The 18,567-nt window shown below is 39.3% G+C and overlaps 8 non-coding genes across 8 annotated transcripts; all 8 read right to left on the bottom strand.

Annotated features, from left to right (window-relative positions):
* Positions 1-1,241: 1,241 nt before the first annotated feature.
* Positions 1,242-1,452, bottom strand: LOC132092890 (small nucleolar RNA U3). Its single transcript, XR_009422273.1, has one exon. It is a non-coding gene; the product is annotated as a small nucleolar RNA U3 (small nucleolar RNA).
* Positions 1,453-3,383: 1,931 nt separating this feature from the next.
* LOC132092940 (small nucleolar RNA U3) lies at positions 3,384-3,594 on the bottom strand. Its single transcript, XR_009422319.1, has one exon. It is a non-coding gene; the product is annotated as a small nucleolar RNA U3 (small nucleolar RNA).
* Positions 3,595-5,758: 2,164 nt separating this feature from the next.
* Positions 5,759-5,969, bottom strand: LOC132092920 (small nucleolar RNA U3). The gene has a single exon (XR_009422300.1). It is a non-coding gene; the product is annotated as a small nucleolar RNA U3 (small nucleolar RNA).
* Positions 5,970-7,903: 1,934 nt separating this feature from the next.
* LOC132092988 (small nucleolar RNA U3) lies at positions 7,904-8,114 on the bottom strand. The gene has a single exon (XR_009422358.1). It is a non-coding gene; the product is annotated as a small nucleolar RNA U3 (small nucleolar RNA).
* A 1,934-nt stretch (positions 8,115-10,048) lies between these two features.
* Positions 10,049-10,259, bottom strand: LOC132092895 (small nucleolar RNA U3). The gene has a single exon (XR_009422278.1). It is a non-coding gene; the product is annotated as a small nucleolar RNA U3 (small nucleolar RNA).
* Positions 10,260-12,186: 1,927 nt separating this feature from the next.
* On the bottom strand, positions 12,187-12,397 carry LOC132092894 (small nucleolar RNA U3). Its single transcript, XR_009422277.1, has one exon. It is a non-coding gene; the product is annotated as a small nucleolar RNA U3 (small nucleolar RNA).
* Positions 12,398-14,323: 1,926 nt separating this feature from the next.
* LOC132092990 (small nucleolar RNA U3) lies at positions 14,324-14,534 on the bottom strand. The gene has a single exon (XR_009422360.1). It is a non-coding gene; the product is annotated as a small nucleolar RNA U3 (small nucleolar RNA).
* Positions 14,535-16,460: 1,926 nt separating this feature from the next.
* Positions 16,461-16,671, bottom strand: LOC132092976 (small nucleolar RNA U3). Its single transcript, XR_009422347.1, has one exon. It is a non-coding gene; the product is annotated as a small nucleolar RNA U3 (small nucleolar RNA).
* Between the last annotated feature and the right edge of the window lie 1,896 nt (positions 16,672-18,567).

The raw sequence follows: 18,567 nt of genomic DNA, 5'->3' as shown, positions 1-18,567 counted from the left end.
ATGAAGTGTCCCCAACTAAGCGAGCGAGAGGCGGCAGCGGCGAGGAACCAAAACTCCATCGGTGACAGAATGGAGCCCAAACTGTTGGAGAAACCAGGTTTTTTCGGGGGGCCAGTTCTTCTCCAGCCAGACGACCCAGGAGGTTGATCCATGCTGCAGCAAAGTTAGATTGTCATCTGGTTCCGTGGTCTTGTCCCAATTGCCATCCAGGAGGCAAGGTCTTCAATGGGGATCTGTCTCTGGGGCTCTTCTAGTTGTCCTGGTCCCCCCTGAAAAATTTAGGGTGATAGAGGTCATCTCTAGGTGATGATCCACAATCTGAGCTGGATACGGACTTGATCTGTTGGATACGGTAACCTGGGAATAAGAAAGAAACAGACTAATATTAGCATAGATGCCATTCTTCTTATGATGTAACAAGTACATTGTGTGCTATTGGAAGTGTTCCCAGTTCCGGTCTACCTATTTACTGCACGGATTTGACTGACAGAAATGTGTAATTATGTTATGAGTAAGCCATCTTAAAGAGATGGTTGTTTGATCTAGATTTAAAATGACAGAGTGTGCCTGCCTCCTGAACAGTGTTAGGTAGATTATTCCAGAGTTTGGGTGCTAAATAGGAAAAGGATCTGCCTCCCGCAGTCGAATTTGATATTCTAGATATTATCAAATATCCAGAGTTTTGAGAGTGCAGCGGACGTGGAGGACTATAGTACAATAAGCGTTTGCTCATCTACTGAGGTGCTAAACCATTCGGAGCTATATAAGTAATTATTAGGATTTTAAAATCTAAACACTGTTTAAAAGGGAGCAAGTGCTGTGTTGACAGAACCGGGCTGATATGGTCATAAATCCTGGTTCTAGTGAGAACTCTTGCTGCTGCATTTTGGAGCAGCTGGACATCGTCATTAAGCATGTAGAACAACCACCCAATAAAGCATAAAAATAATCTAACTCTGAGGTCATGAACTGATGAATTAACATTTCTGCATTTGACATTGAAAACATAGTCAATTCAAAGTTACAAAAAGTTCATTCTCTCGTCACCACTTTCATAACGTGTGTTGGCCGACCTCAAATTGTGGAACAACACAGTTTGTGACCTGTTTTTTTAAATTTGATGTTTCAAACAGAACACTCTACTATATTTTCTCAAAAAAGCTAAATCTGATTTATTCAACATGCACTCTGTAGAAAATACACTGCTTTCAAAAAATCCTCCAATATCATATCACTTCAACACCACTCAGATCATACTCCTTTCTTCAACATTGCCAAAAGCAATATGAACGCTCATCAACAACAGAACTTGTGATCAAAGTCATAGTTCTATCCTCAATTCGCTCTCAGAAAAGAGTATTACAGCTCATCATCGTGGGTTGGGAGACAAACACTTTCAAAACACATTTCCAAATAAAAAACTATAGAAATGATTCCTGAAAATATAGTCTTAACTTCATATCTCCACTCAAATGGAATTCCATTCTGAAGCACCGCCTCCACTCAGATGGTTTGCGTAGTTAATTTCTATAAACGCATGAACTAGTGTCCATATGGGCTTTACCTGATCTCGGATAAATTGACTAATTTTGTCCGCGTTTCAGTGACATATTTGAACTATCAAAAAGGAGTTGTAATTATTAGTCTCTTATTGGCCTCATGAATCAAGCTCTGTATAGGTTAGAAATATATATTATACAGACATTTAATATTTAATGGTATTGTCCAATTTGTTAATTGCATTCAATAAATTACACTTCCAACAAAACATTTGCCACTGGTTTGCAAAAGGTGTTTTTAGACAAGTTTGAGCTGATTTTTAGTTGCAATTAAACCACTCTGACCAGCACACATCAACAGAGTGTGGCCCTTTGGAGCTGTGCGAAACAGCGAACCCTTTTACCAGGAAATTGGTTCAGTCAAGTCACCTCTTTGTATATAGCGCTTTTAACAGTACAGATTTGGTCAAAGCAGCTTCTCAGTAACAAAATAGGAAAATAGTGTGTCAATGAAAAAAGACAAAAGTAAACATTCAGTTTTCAGTTAAAAGGCAGTTCATCATTGAATTATGCGATGTCATCGTTCAGCTCAGTTCAGTTTAAATAGTATCTGAGAAATCAAGTCGATGATATCGCTGGAAATTAAGTGTCCCCAACTAAGCGAGCGAGAGGCGGCAGCGGCGAGGAACCAAAACTCCATCGGTGACAGAATGGAGCCCAAACTGTTGGAGAAACCAGGTTTTTTCGGGGGGCCAGTTCTTCTCCAGCCAGACGACCCAGGAGGTTGATCCATGCTGCAGCAAAGTTAGATTGTCATCTGGTTCCGTGGTCTTGTCCCAATTGCCATCCAGGAGGCAAGGTCTTCAATGGGGATCTGTCTCTGGGGCTCCTCTAGTTGTCCTGGTCCCCCTGAAAAATTTAGGGTGATAGAGGTCATCTCTAGGTGATGATCCACAATCTGAGCTGGATACGGACTTGATCTGGTGGCAACGGTAACCTGGGAATAAGAAAGAAACAGACTAATATTAGCGTAGATGCCATTCTTCTTATGATGTAACAAGTACATTGTGTGTTATTGGAAGTGTTCCCAGTTCCGGTCTACCTATTTACTGCACGGATTTGATTGACAGAAATGTGTAAGTATGTTATGTGTAAGCCATCTTAAAGAGATGGTTGTTTGATCTAGATTTAAAATGACAGAGTGTGTCTGCCTCCTGAACAGTGTTAGGTAGATTATTCCAGAGTTTGGGTGCTAAATAGGAAAAGGATCTGCCTCCCGCAGTCGAATTTGATATTCTAGATATTATCAAATAGCCAGAGTTTTGAGAGTGCAGCGGACGTGGAGGACTATAGTACAATAAGAGTTTGCTCATCTACTGAGGTGCTAAACCATTCGGAGCTTTATAAGTAATTATTAGGATTTTAAAATCTATACACTGTTTAATAGGGAGCGAGTTCTGTGTTGACAGAACCGGGCTGATATGGTCATAAATCCTGGTTCTAGTGAGAACTCTTGCTGCTGCATTTTGGAGCAGCGGGACATTGTCATTAAGCATGTAGAACAACCACCCAATAAAGCATAACAATAATCTAACTTTGAGGTCATGAACTGATGAATTAACATTTCTGCATTTGACATTGAGAACATAGTCAGTCAATTCAAAATTACAAAAAGTTCATTCTCTCGTCACCACTTTCATAAAGTGTGTTGGCCGACCTGAAATTGTGGAACAACACAGTTTGTGAGCTGTTTTTTTAAATTTGATGTTTCAAACAGAACACTCTACTACATTTTCTCAAAAAAGCTAAACCTGATTTATTCAACATGCACTCTGTAGAAAATACACTGCTTTCAAAAATCCTCCAATATCATATCATTTTAACACCACTCAAATCATACTCCTTTCTTCAACATTGCCAAAAGCAATATGAACACTTATCAATGACAGAACTTGTGATCAAAGTCATAGTTCTATCCTCAATTCGCTCTCAGAAAAGAGTGTTACAGCTCATCATCGTGGGTTAGGAGACAAACACTTTCAAAACACATTTCCAAGTAAAAAACTATAGAAATGATCTCTGAAAATATAGCCTTAACTTCATATCTCAACTCAAATGGAATTCCATTCTGAAGCACCGCCTCCACTCAGATGGTTTGCGTAGTTGATTTCTATAAACGCATGAACTAGTGTCCATATGGGCATTACCTGATCTCGGATAAATTGACTAATTTTGTCCGCGTTTCACCCTTACGAAAAATAACCATGGTTTTATTATAGTAAAACTGTAGTAACCCATGGTTTTTTGGCGTGTTGACTACCATTTGTATAACCACAGATTTACTACAAATACCATGGTTAAACTATGGTTAATTTAGCAAAACCATGGTTAATTTGTGGTTACCATGGTTTAACTATAGTAACCATGGTTTTTTGGTTTTATTTGTAGTAAAACCTTGGTTAATTTTCATAAGGGCAGTGACATATTTGAACTATCAAAAAGAAGTTGTAATTATTAGTCTCTTATTGGCCTCATGAATCAAGCTCTGTATAGGTTAGAAATATATATTATACAGACATTTAATATTTAATGGTATTGTCCGATTTGTTAATTGCATTCAATAGATTACACTTCCAACAAAACATTTGCCACTGGTTTGCAAAAGGTGTTTTTAGACAAGTTTGAGCTGATTTTTAGTTGCAATTAAACCACTCTGACCAGCACACATCAACAGAGTGTGGCCCTTTGGAGCTGTGCGAAACAGCGAACCCTTTTACCAGGCAATTGGTTCAGTCAAGTCACCTCTTTGTATATAGCGCTTTTAACAGTACAGATTTGGTCAAAGCAGCTTCTCAGTAACAAAATAGGAAAATAGTGTGTCAATGAAAAAGGACAATAGTAAACATTCAGTTTTCAGTTAAAAGGCAGTTCATCATTGAATTATGCGATGTCATCGTTCAGCTCAGTTCAGTTTAAATAGTATCTGAGAAATCAAGTCGATGATATCGCTGGAAATGAAGTGTCCCCAACTAAGCGAGCGAGAGGCGGCAGCGGCGAGGAACCAAAACTCCATCGGTGACAGAATGGAGCCCAAACTGTTGGAGAAACCAGGTTCATTCGGGGGGCCAGTTCTTCTCCAGCCAGACGACCCAGGAGGTTGATCCATGCTGCAGCAAAGTTAGATTGTCATCTGGTTCCGTGGTCTTGTCTCAATTGCCATCCAGGAGGCAAGGTCTTCAATGGGGATCTGTCTCTGGGGCTCATCTAGTTGTCCTGGTCCCCACTGAAAAATTTAGGGTGATAGAGGTCATCTCTAGGTGATGATCCACAATCTGAGCTGGATACGGACTTGATCTGGTGGCTCCGGTAACCTGGGAATAAGAAAGAAACAGACTAATATTAGCGTAGATGCCATTCTTCTTATGATGTAACAAGTACATTGTGTGTTATTGGAAGTGTTCCCAGTTCCGGTCTACCTATTTACTGCACGGATTTGACTGACAGAGATGTGTAAGTATGTTATGAGTAAGCCATCTTAAAGAGATGATTGTTTAATCTAGATTTAAAATGAAAGAGTGTGTCTGCCTCCTGAACAGTGTTAGGTAGATTATTCCAGAGTTTGGGTGCTAAATAGGAAAAGGATCTGCCTCCCGCAGTCGAATTTGATAGTCTAGATATTATCAAATAGCCAGAGTTTTGAGAGTGCAGCGGACGTGGAGGACTATAGTACAATAAGAGTTTGCTCATCTACTGAGGTGCTAAACCATTCGGAGCTTTATAAGTAATTATTAGTATTTTAAAATCTATACACTGTTTAATAGGGAGCGAGTGCTGTGTTGACAGAACCGGGCTGATATGGTCATAAATCCTGGTTCTAGTGAGAACTCTTGCTGCTGCATTTTGGAGCAGCGGGACATTGTCATTAAGCATGTAGAACAACCACCCAATAAAGCATAACAATAATCTAACTTTGAGGTCATGAACTGATGAATTAACATTTCTGCATTTGACATTGAGAACATAGTCAGTCAATTCAAAATTACAAAAAGTTCATTCTCTCGTCACCACTTTCATAACGTGTGTTGGCCGACCTGAAATTGTGGAACAACACAGTTTGTGACCTGTTTTTTTAAATTTGATGTTTCAAACAGAACACTCTACTACATTTTCTCAAAAAAGCTAAACCTCATTTATTCAACATGCACTCTGTAGAAAATACACTGCTTTCAAAAAATCCTCCAATATTATATCACTTCAACACCACTAAGATCATACTCCTTTCTTCAACATTGCCAAAAGCAATATGAACGCTCATCAACGACAGAACTTGTGATCAAAGTCATAGTTCTATCCTCAATTCGCTCTCAGAAAAGAGTATTACAGCTCATCATCGTGGGTCGGGAGACAAACACTTTCAAAACACATTTCCAAGTAAAAAACTGTAGAAATGATCCCTGAAAATATAGTCTTAACTTCATATCTCAACTCAAATGGAATTCCATTCTGAAGCACCGCCTCCACTCAGATAGTTTGCGTAGTTGATTTCTATAAACGCATGAACTAGTGTCCATATGGGCTTTACCTGATCTCGGATAAATTGACTAATTTTGTCCGCGTTTCAGTGACATATTTGAACTATCAAAAAGGAGTTGTAATTATTAGTCTCTTATTGGCCTCATGAATCAAGCTCTGTATAGGTTAGAAATATATATGATACAGACATTTAATATTTAATGGTATTGTACGATTTGTTAATTGCATTCAATAGATTACACTTCCAACAAAACATTCGCCACTGGTTTGCAAAAGGTGTTTTTAGACAAGTTTGAGCTGATTTTTAGTTGCAATTAAACCACTCTGACCAGCACACATCAACAGAGTGTGGCCCTTTGGAGCTGTGCGAAACAGCGAACCCTTTTACCAGGCAATTGGTTCAGTCAAGTCACCTCTTTGTATATAGCGCTTTTAACAGTACAGATTTGGTCAAAGCAGCTTCTCAGTAACAAAATAGGAAAATAGTGTGTCAATGAAAAAAGACAATAGTAAACATTCAGTTTTCAGTTAAAAGGCAGTTCATCATTGAATTATGCGATGTCATCGTTCAGCTCAGTTCAGTTTAAATAGTATCTGAGAAATCAAGTCGATGATATCGCTGGAAATGAAGTGTCCCCAACTAAGCGAGCGAAAGGCGGCAGCAGCGAGGAACCAAAACTCCATCGGTGACAGAATGGAGCCCAAACTGTTGGAGAAACCAGGTTTTTTCGGGGGCCCAGTTCTTCTCCAGCCAGACGACCCAGGAGGTTGATCCATGCTGCAGCAAAGTTAGATTGTCATCTGGTTCCGTGGTCTTGTCCCAATTGCCATCCAGGAGGCAAGGTCTTCAATGGGGATCTGTCTCTTGGGCTCATCTAGTTGTCCTGGTCCCCCCTGAAAAATTTAGGGTGATAGAGGTCATCTCTAGGTGACGATCCACAATCTGTGCTGGATACGGACTTGATCTGGTGGCTATGGTAACCTGGGAATAAGAAAGAAACAGACTAATATTAGCGTAGATGCCATTCTTCTTATGATGTAACAAGTACATTGTGTGTTATTGGAAGTGTTCCCAGTTCCGGTCTACCTATTTACTGCACAGATTTGACTGACAGAGATGTTTAAGTATGTTATGAGTAAGCCATCTTAAAGAGATTATTGTTTGATCTAGATTTAAAATGAAAGAGTGTGTCTGCCTCCTGAACAGTGTTAGGTAGATTATTCCAGAGTTTGGGTGCTAAATAGGAAAAGGATCTGCCTCCCGCAGTCGAATTTGATAGTCTAGATATTATCAAATAGCCAGAGTTTTGAGAGTGCAGCGGATGTGGAGGACTATAGTACAATAAGAGTTTGCTCATCTACTGAGGTGCTAAACCATTCGGAGCTTTATAAGTAATTATTAGGGTTTTAAAATCTATACACTGTTTAATAGGGAGCGAGTGCTGTGTTGACAGAACCGGGCTGATATGGTCATAAATCCTGGTTCTAGTGAGAACTCTTGCTGCTGCATTTTGGAGCAGCTGGACATCGTCATTAAGCATGTAGAACAACCACCCAATAAAGCATAAAAATAATCTAACTCTGAGGTCATGAACTGATGAATTAACATTTCTGCATTTGACATTGAGAACATAGTCAGTCAATTCAAAGTTACAAAAAGTTCATTCTCTCGTCACCACTTTCATAACGTGTGTTGGCCGACCTCAAATTGTGGAACAACACAGTTTGTGACCTGTTTTTTTAAATTTGATGTTTCAAACAGAACACTCTACTACATTTTCTCAAAAAAAGCTAAATCTGATTTATGCAACATGCACTCTGTAGAAAACACACTGCTTTCAAAAAATCCTCCAATATCATATCACTTCAACACCACTCAGATCATACTCCTTTCTTCAACATTGCCAAAAGCAATATGAACGCTCATCAACGACAGAACTTGTGATCAAAGTCATAGTTCTATCCTCAATTCGCTCTCAGAAAAGAGTATTACAGCTCATCATCGTGGGTTGGGAGACAAACACTTTCAAAACACATTTCCAAGTAAAAAACTGTAGAAATGATCCCTGAAAATATAGTCTTAACTTCATATCTCAACTCAAATGGAATTCCATTCTGAAGCACCGCCTCCACTCATATGGTTTGCGTAGTTGATTTCTATAAACGCATGAACTAGTGTCCATACGGGCTTTACCTGATCTCGGATAAATTGACTAATTTTGTCCGCGTTTCAGTGACATATTTGAACTATCAAAAAGGAGTTGTAATTATTAGTCTCTTATTGGCCTCATGAATCAAGCTCTGTATAGGTTAGAAATATATATTATACAGACATTTAATATTTAATGGTATTGTACGATTTGTTAATTGCATTCAATTGATTACACTTCCAACAAAACATTCGCCACTAGTTTGCAAAAGGTGTTTTTAGACAAGTTTGAGCTGATTTTTAGTTGCAATTAAACCACTCTGACCAGCACACATCAACAGAGTGTGGCCCTTTGGAGCTTTGCGAAACAGCGAACCCTTTTACCAGGCAATTGGTTCAGTCAAGTCACCTCTTTGTATATAGCGCTTTTAACAGTACAGATTTGGTCAAAGCAGCTTCTCATTAACGAAATAGGAAAATAGTGTGTCAATGAAAAAGGACAATAGTAAACATTCAGTTTTCAGTTAAAAGGCAGTTCATCATTGAATTATGCGATGTCATCGTTCAGCTCAGTTCAGTTTAAATAGTATCTGAAAAATCAAGTCGATGATATCGCTGGAAATGAAGTGTCCCCAACTAAGCGAGCGAGAAGCGGCAGCGGCGAGGAACCAAAACTCCATCGGTGACAGAATGGAGCCCAAACTGTTGGAGAAACCAGGTTCATTCGGGGGGCCAGTTCTTCTCCAGCCAGACGACCCAGGAGGTTGATCCATGCTGCAGCAAAGTTAGATTGTCATCTGGTTCCGTGGTCTTGTCCCAATTGTCATCCAGGAGGCAAGGTCTTCAATGGGGATCTGTCTCTGGGGCTCATCTAGTTGTCCTGGTCCCCCCTGAAAAATTTAGGGTGATAGAGGTCATCTCTAGGGGATGATCCACAATCTGAGCTGGATACGGACTTGATCTGGTGGCTACGGTAACCTGGGAATAAGAAAGAAACAGACTAATATTAGCGTAGATGCCATTCTTCTTATGATGTAACAAGTACATTGTGTGTTATTGGAAGTGTTCCCAGTTCCGGTCTACCTATTTACTGCACGGATTTGACTGACAGAGATGTTTAAGTATGTTATGAGTAAGCCATCTTAAAGAGATGATTGTTTGATCTAGATTTAAAATGAAAGATTGTGTCTGCCTCCTGAACAGTGTTAGGTAGATTATTCCAGAGTTTGGGTGCTAAATAGGAAAAGGATCTGCCTCCCGCAGTCGAATTTGATAGTCTAGATATTATCAAATAGCCAGAGTTTTGAGAGTGCAGCGGACCTTCGAGGACTATAGTACAATAAGAGTTTGCTCATCTACTGAGGTGCTAAACCATTTGGAGCTTTATAAGTAATTATTAGTATTTTAAAATCTATACACTGTTTAATAGGGAGCGAGTGCTGTGTTGACAGAACCGGGCTGATATGGTCATAAATCCAGGTTCTAGTGAGAACTCTTGCTGCTGCATTTTGGAGCAGCGGGACATTGTCATTAAGCATGTAGAACAACCACCCAATAAAGCATAACAATAATCTAACTTTGAGGTCATGAACTGATGAATTAACATTTCTGCATTTGACATTGAGAACATAGCCAGTCAATTCAAAATTACAAAAAGTTCATTCTCTCGTCACCACTTTCATAACGTGTGTTGGCCGACCTGAAATTGTGGAACAACACAGTTTTTGACCTGTTTTTTTAAATTTGATGTTTCAAACAGAACACTCTACTACATTTTCTCAAAAAAGCTAAACCTCATTTATTCAACATGCACTCTGTAGAAAATACACTGCTTTCAAAAAATCCTCCAATATTATATCACTTCAACACCACTCAGATCATACTCCTTTCTTCAACATTGCCAAAAGCAATATGAACGCTCATCAACGACAGAACTTGTGATCAAAGTCATAGTTTTATCCTCAATTCGCTCTCAGAAAAGAGTATTACAGCTCATCATCGTGGGTCGGGAGACAAACACTTTCAAAACACATTTCCAAGTAAAAAACTGTAGAAATGATCCCTGAAAATATAGTCTTAACTTCATATCTCAACTCAAATGGAATTCCATTCTGAAGCACCGCCTCCACTCAGATGGTTTGCGTAGTTGATTTCTATAAACGCATGAACTAGTGTCCATATGGGCTTTACCTGATCTCGGATAAATTGACTAATTTTGTCCGCGTTTCAGTGACATATTTGAACTATCAAAAAGGAGTTGTAATTATTAGTCTCTTATTGGCCTCATGAATCAAGCTCTGTATAGGTTAGAAATATATATGATACAGACATTTAATATTTAATGGTATTGTACGATTTGTTAATTGCATTCAATAGATTACACTTCCAACAAAACATTCGCCACTGGTTTGCAAAAGGTGTTTTTAGACAAGTTTGAGCTGATTTTTAGTTGCAATTAAACCACTCTGACCAGCACACATCAACAGAGTGTGGCCCTTTGGAGCTGTGCGAAACAGCGAACCCTTTTACCAGGCAATTGGTTCAGTCAAGTCACCTCTTTGTATATAGCGCTTTTAACAGTACAGATTTGGTCAAAGCAGCTTCTCAGTAACAAAATAGGAAAATAGTGTGTCAATGAAAAAAGACAATAGTAAACATTCAGTTTTCAGTTAAAAGGCAGTTCATCATTGAATTATGCGATGTCATCGTTCAGCTCAGTTCAGTTTAAATAGTATCTGAAAAATCAAGTCGATGATATCGCTGGAAATGAAGTGTCCCCAACTAAGCGAGCGAGAGGCGGCAGCGGCGAGGAACCAAAACTCCATCGGTGACAGAATGGAGCCCAAACTGTTGGAGAAACCAGGTTCATTCTGGGGGCCAGTTCTCCAGCCAGACGACCCAGGAGGTTGATCCATGCTGCAGCAAAGTTAGATTGTCATCTGGTTCCGTGGTCTTGTCCCAATTGGCATCCAGGAGGCAAGGTCTTCAATGGGGATCTGTCTCTGGGGCTCATCTAGTTGTCCTGGTCCCCCCTGAAAAATGTAGGGTGATAGAGGTCATCTCTAGGTGATGATCCACAATCTGAGCTGGATACGGACTTGATCTGGTGGCTACGGTAACCTGGGAATAAGAAAGAAACAGAGTAATATTAGCGTAGATGCCATTCTTCTTATGATGTAACAAGTACATTGTGTGTTATTGGAAGTGTTCCCAGTTCCGGTCTACCTATTTACTGCACGGATTTGACTGACAGAGATGTTTAAGTATGTTATGAGTAAGCCATCTTAAAGAGATGGTTGTTTGATCTAGATTTAAAATGACAGAGTGTGTCTGCCTCCTGAACAGTGTTAGGTAGATTATTCCAGAGTTTGGGTGCTAAATAGGAAAAGGATCTGCCTCCCGCAGTCGAATTTGATATTCTAGATATTATCAAATAGCCAGAGTTTTGAGAGTGCAGCGGACGTGGAGGACTATAGTACAATAAGAGTTTGCTCATCTACTGAGGTGCTAAACCATTCGGAGCTTTATAAGTAATTATTAGGATTTTAAAATCTATACACTGTTTAATAGGGAGCGAGTGCTGTGTTGACAGAACCGGGCTGATATGGTCATAAATCCTGGTTCTAGTGAGAACTCTTGTTGCTGCATTTTGGAGCAGCTGGACATCGTCATTAAGCATGTAGAACAACCACCCAATAAAGCATAAAAATAATCTAACTCTGAGGTCATGAACCTATGAATTAACATTTCTGCATTTGACATTGAAAACATAGTCAATTCAAAGTTACAAAAAGTTCATTCTCTCGTCACCACTTTCATAACGTGTGTTGGCCGACCTCAAATTGAGGAACAATACAGTTTGTGACCTGTTTTTTTTAAATTTCATGTTTCAAACAGAACACTCTATTACATTTTCTCAAAAAAGCTAAACCTCATTTATTCAACATGCACTCTGTAGAAAATACACTGCTTTCAAAAAATCCTCCAATATTATATCACTTCAACACCACTCAGATCATACTCCTTTCTTCAACATTGCCAAAAGCAATATGAACGCTCATCAACGACAGAACTTGTGATCAAAGTCATAGTTCTATCCTCAATTCGCTCTCAGAAAAGAATATTACAGCTCATCATCGTGGGTCGGGAGACAAACACTTTCAAAACACATTTCCAAGTAAAAAACTGTAGAAATGATCCCTGAAAATATAGTCTTAACTTCATATCTCAACTCAAATGGAATTCCATTCTGAAGCACCGCCTCCACTCAGATGGTTTGCGTAGTTGATTTCTATAAACGCATGAACTAGTGTCCATATGGGCTTTACCTGATCTCGGATAAATTGACTAATTTTGTCCGCGTTTCAGTGACATATTTGAACTATCAAAAAGGAGTTGTAATTATTAGTCTCTTATTGGCCTCATGAATCAAGCTCTGTATAGGTTAGAAATATATATTATACAGACATTTAATATTTAATGGTATTGTACGATTTGTTAATTGCATTCAATAGAGTACACTTCCAACAAAACATTCGCCACTGGTTTGCAAAAGGTGTTTTTAGACAAGTTTGAGCTGATTTTTAGTTGCAATTAAACCACTCTGACCAGCACACATCAACAGAGTGTGGCCCTTTGGAGCTGTGCGAAACAGCGAACCCTTTTACCAGGCAATTGGTTCAGTCAAGTCACCTCTTTGTATATAGCGCTTTTAACAGTACAGATTTGGTCAAAGCAGCTTCTCAGTAACAAAATAGGAAAATAGTGTGTCAATGAAAAAAGACAATAGTAAACATTCAGTTTTCAGTTAAAAGGCAGTTCATCATTGAATTATGCGATGTCATCGTTCAGCTCAGTTCAGTTTAAATAGTATCTGAAAAATCAAGTCGATGATATCGCTGGAAATGAAGTGTCCCCAACTAAGCGAGCGAGAGGCGGCAGCGGCGAGGAACCAAAACTCCATCGGTGACAGAATGGAGCCCAAACTGTTGGAGAAACCAGGTTCATTCTGGGGGCCAGTTCTCCAGCCAGACGACCCAGGAGGTTGATCCATGCTGCAGCAAAGTTAGATTGTCATCTGGTTCCGTGGTCTTGTCCCAATTGGCATCCAGGAGGCAAGGTCTTCAATGGGGATCTGTCTCTGGGGCTCATCTAGTTGTCCTGGTCCCCCCTGAAAAATGTAGGGTGATAGAGGTCATCTCTAGGTGATGATCCACAATCTGAGCTGGATACGGACTTGATCTGGTGGCTACGGTAACCTGGGAATAAGAAAGAAACAGAGTAATATTAGCGTAGATGCCATTCTTCTTATGATGTAACAAGTACATTGTGTGTTATTGGAAGTGTTCCCAGTTCCGGTCTACCTATTTACTGCACGGATTTGACTGACAGAGATGTTTAAGTATGTTATGAGTAAGCCATCTTAAAGAGATGGTTGTTTGATCTAAATTTAAAATGACAGAGTGTGTCTGCCTCCTGAACAGTGTTAGGTAGATTATTCCAGAGTTTGGGTGCTAAATAGGAAAAGGATCTGCCTCCCGCAGTCGAATTTGATATTCTAGATATTATCAAATAGCCAGAGTTTTGAGAGTGCAGCGGACGTGGAGGACTATAGTACAATAAGAGTTTGCTCATCTACTGAGGTGCTAAACCATTCGGAGCTTTATAAGTAATTATTAGGATTTTAAAATCTATACACTGTTTAATAGGGAGCGAGTGCTGTGTTGACAGAACCGGGCTGATATGGTCATAAATCCTGGTTCTAGTGAGAACTCTTGCTGCTGCATTTTGGAGCAGCTGGACATCGTCATTAAGCATGTAGAACAACCACCCAATAAAGCATAAAAATAATCTAACTCTGAGGTCATGAACCTATGAATTAACATTTCTGCATTTGACATTGAAAACATAGTCAATTCAAAGTTACAAAAAGTTCATTCTCTCGTCACCACTTTCATAACGTGTGTTGGCCGACCTCAAATTGAAGAACAATACAGTTTGTGACCTGTTTTTTTTAAATTTCATGTTTCAAACAGAACACTCTACTACATTTTCTCAAAAAAGCTAAATCTGATTTATTCAACATGCACTCTGTAGAAAATACACTGCTTTCAAAAATCCTCCAATATCATATCACTTCAACACCACTCAGATCATACTCCTTTCTTCAACATTGCCAGAAGCAATATGAACGCTCATCAATGACAGAACTTGTGATCAAAGTCATAGTTCTATCCTCAATTTGCTCTCAGAAAAGAGTATTACAGCTCATCATCGTGGGTTGGAAGACAAACACTTTTAAAACACATTTCCAAGTAAAAAACTATAGAAATGATCCCTGAAAATATAGTCTTAACTTCATATCTCAACTCAAATGGAATTCCATTCTGAAGCACCGCCTCCACTCACATGGTTTGCGTAGTTGATTTCTATAAACGCATGAACTAGGGTCCATATGGGCTTTACCTGATCTCGGATAAATTGACTAATTTTGTCCGCGTTTCAGTGACATATTTGAACTATGAAAGAGGAGTTGTAATTATTAGTCTCTTATTGGCCTCATGAATCAAGCTCTGTATAGGTTAGAAATATATATTATACAGACATTTAATATTTAATGGTATTTTACGATTTGTTAATTGCATTCAATAGATTACACATCCAACAAAACATTTGCCACTGGTTTGCAAAAGGTGTTTTTAGACAAGTTTGAGCTGATTTTTAGTTGCAATTAAACCACTCTGACCAGCACACATCAACAGAGTGTGGCCCTTTGGAGCTGTGCGAAACAGCGAAGCCTCTTACCAGGCAATTGGTTCAGTCAAGTCACCTCTTTGTATATAGCGCTTTTAACAGTACAGATTTGGTCAAAGCAGCTTCTCAGTAACAAAATAGGAAAATAGTGTGTCAATGAAAAAAGACAATAGTAAACATTCAGTTTTCAGTTAAAAGGCAGTTCATCATTGAATTATGCGATGTCATCGTTCAGCTCAGTTCAGTTTAAATAGTATCTGAAAAATCAAGTCGATGATATCGCTGGAAATGAAGTGTCCCCAACTAAGCGAGCGAGAGGCGGCAGCGGCGAGGAACCAAAACTCCATCGGTGACAGAATGGAGCCCAAACTGTTGGAGAAACCAGGTTCATTCTGGGGGCCAGTTCTCCAGCCAGACGACCCAGGAGGTTGATCCATGCTGCAGCAAAGTTAGATTGTCATCTGGTTCCGTGGTCTTGTCCCAATTGGCATCCAGGAGGCAAGGTCTTCAATGGGGATCTGTCTCTGGGGCTCATCTAGTTGTCCTGGTCCCCCCTGAAAAATGTAGGGTGATAGAGGTCATCTCTAGGTGATGATCCACAATCTGAGCTGGATACGGACTTGATCTGGTGGCTACGGTAACCTGGGAATAAGAAAGAAACAGAGTAATATTAGCGTAGATGCCATTCTTCTTATGATGTAACAAGTACATTGTGTGTTATTGGAAGTGTTCCCAGTTCCGGTCTACCTATTTACTGCACGGATTTGACTGACAGAGATGTTTAAGTATGTTATGAGTAAGCCATCTTAAAGAGATGGTTGTTTGATCTAGATTTAAAATGACAGAGTGTGTCTGCCTCCTGAACAGTGTTAGGTAGATTATTCCAGAGTTTGGGTGCTAAATAGGAAAAGGATCTGCCTCCCGCAGTCGAATTTGATATTCTAGATATTATCAAATAGCCAGAGTTTTGAGAGTGCAGCGGACGTGGAGGACTATAGTACAATAAGAGTTTGCTCATCTACTGAGGTGCTAAACCATTCGGAGCTTTATAAGTAATTATTAGGATTTTAAAATCTATACACTGTTTAATAGGGAGCGAGTGCTGTGTTGACAGAACCGGGCTGATATGGTCATAAATCCTGGTTCTAGTGAGAACTCTTGCTGCTGCATTTTGGAGCAGCTGGACATCGTCATTAAGCATGTAGAACAACCACCCAATAAAGCATAAAAATAATCTAACTCTGAGGTCATGAACCTATGAATTAACATTTCTGCATTTGACATTGAAAACATAGTCAATTCAAAGTTACAAAAAGTTCATTCTCTCGTCACCACTTTCATAACGTGTGTTGGCCGACCTCAAATTGAGGAACAACACAGTTTGTGACCTGTTTTTTTTAAATTTCATGTTTCAAACAGAACACTCTACTACATTTTCTCAAAAAAGCTAAATCTGATTTATTCAACATGCACTCTGTAGAAAATACACTGCTTTCAAAAATCCTCCAATATCATATCACTTCAACACCACTCAGATCATACTCCTTTCTTCAACATTGCCAGAAGCAATATGAACGCTCATCAATGACAGAACTTGTGATCAAAGTCATAGTTCTATCCTCAATTTGCTCTCAGAAAAGAGTATTACAGCTCATCATCGTGGGTTGGGAGACAAACACTTTTAAAACACATTTCCAAGTAAAAAACTATAGAAATGATCCCTGAAAATATAGTCTTAACTTCATATCTCAACTCAAATGGAATTCCATTCTGAAGCACCGCCTCCACTCAGATGGTTTGCGTAGTTGATTTCTATAAACGCATGAACTAGGGTCCATATGGGCTTTACCTGATCTCGGATAAATTGACTAATTTTGTCCGCGTTTCAGTGACATATTTGAACTATGAAAGAGGAGTTGTAATTATTAGTCTCTTATTGGCCTCATGAATCAAGCTCTGTATAGGTTAGAAATATATATTATACAGACATTTAATATTTAATGGTATTTTACGATTTGTTAATTGCATTCAATAGATTACACTTCCAACAAAACATTCGCCACTGGTTTGCAAAAGGTGTTTTTAGACAAGTTTGAGCTGATTTTTAGTTGCAATTAAACCACTCTGACCAGCACACATCAACAGAGTGTGGCCCTTTGGAGCTGTGCGAAACAGCGAAGCCTCTTACCAGGCAATTGGTTCAGTCAAGTCACCTCTTTGTATATAGCGCTTTTAACAGTACAGATTTGGTCAAAGCAGCTTCTCAGTAACAAAATAGGAAAATAGTGTGTCAATGAAAAAGGACAATAGTAAACATTCAGTTTTCAGTTAAAAGGCAGTTCATCATTGAATTATGCGATGTCATCGTTCAGCTCAGTTCAGTTTAAATAGTATCTGAGAAATCAAGTCGATGATATCGCTGGAAATGAAGTGTCCCCAACTAAGCGAGCGAGAAGCGGCAGCGGCGAGGAACCAAAACTCCATCGGTGACAGAATGGAGCCCAAACTGTTGGAGAAACCAGGTTCATTCGGGGGGCCAGTTCTTCTCCAGCCAGACGACCCAGGAGGTTGATCCATGCTGCAGCAAAGTTAGATTGTCATCTGGTTCCGTGGTCTTGTCCCAATTGTCATCCAGGAGGCAAGGTCTTCAATGGGGATCTGTCTCTGGGGCTCATCTAGTTGTCCTGGTCCCCCCTGAAAAATTTAGGGTGATAGAGGTCATCTCTAGGTGATGATCCACAATCTGAGCTGGATACGGACTTGATCTGGTGGCTACGGTAACCTGGGAATAAGAAAGAAACAGACTAATATTAGCGTAGATGCCATTCTTCTTATGATGTAACAAGTACATGGTGTGTTATTGGAAGTGTTCCCAGTTCCGGTCTACCTATTTACTGCACGGATTTGACTGACAGAGATGTTTAAGTATGTTATGAGTAAGCCATCTTAAAGAGATGATTGTTTGATCTAGATTTAAAATGACAGAGTGTGTCTGCCTCCTGAACAGTGTTAGGTAGATTATTCCAGAGTTTGGGTGCTAAATAGGAAAAGGATCTGCCTCCCGCAGTCGAATTTGATATTCTAGATATTATCAAATAGCCAGAGTTTTGAGAGTGCAGCGGACGTGGAGGACTATAGTACAATAAGAGTTTGCTCATCTACTTAGGTGCTAAACCATTCGGAGCTTTATAAGTAATTATTAGGATTTTAAAATCTATACACTGTTTAATAGGGAGCGAGTGCTGTGTTGACAGAACCGGGCTGATATGGTCATAAATCCTGGTTCTAGTGAGAACTCTTGCTGCTGCATTTTGGAGCAGCTGGACATCGTCATTAAGCATGTAGAACAACCACCCAATAAAGCATAAAAATAATCTAACTCTGAGGTCATGAACCTATGAATTAACATTTCTGCATTTGACATTGAAAACATAGTCAATTCAAAGTTACAAAAAGTTCATTCTCTCGTCACCACTTTCATAACGTGTGTTGGCCGACCTCAAATTGAGGAACAACACAGTTTGTGACCTGTTTTTTTTAAATTTGATGTTTCAAACAGAACACTCTACTACATTTTTTTCAAAAAAGCTAAATCTGATTTATTCAACATGCACTCTGTAGAAAATACACTGC

Source organism: Carassius carassius, chromosome 18 (genome assembly GCF_963082965.1).
Source record: "Carassius carassius chromosome 18, fCarCar2.1, whole genome shotgun sequence".
Taxonomy (NCBI): domain Eukaryota; kingdom Metazoa; phylum Chordata; class Actinopteri; order Cypriniformes; family Cyprinidae; genus Carassius; species Carassius carassius.
This window is presented reverse-complemented; position numbering and strand designations above follow the sequence as displayed.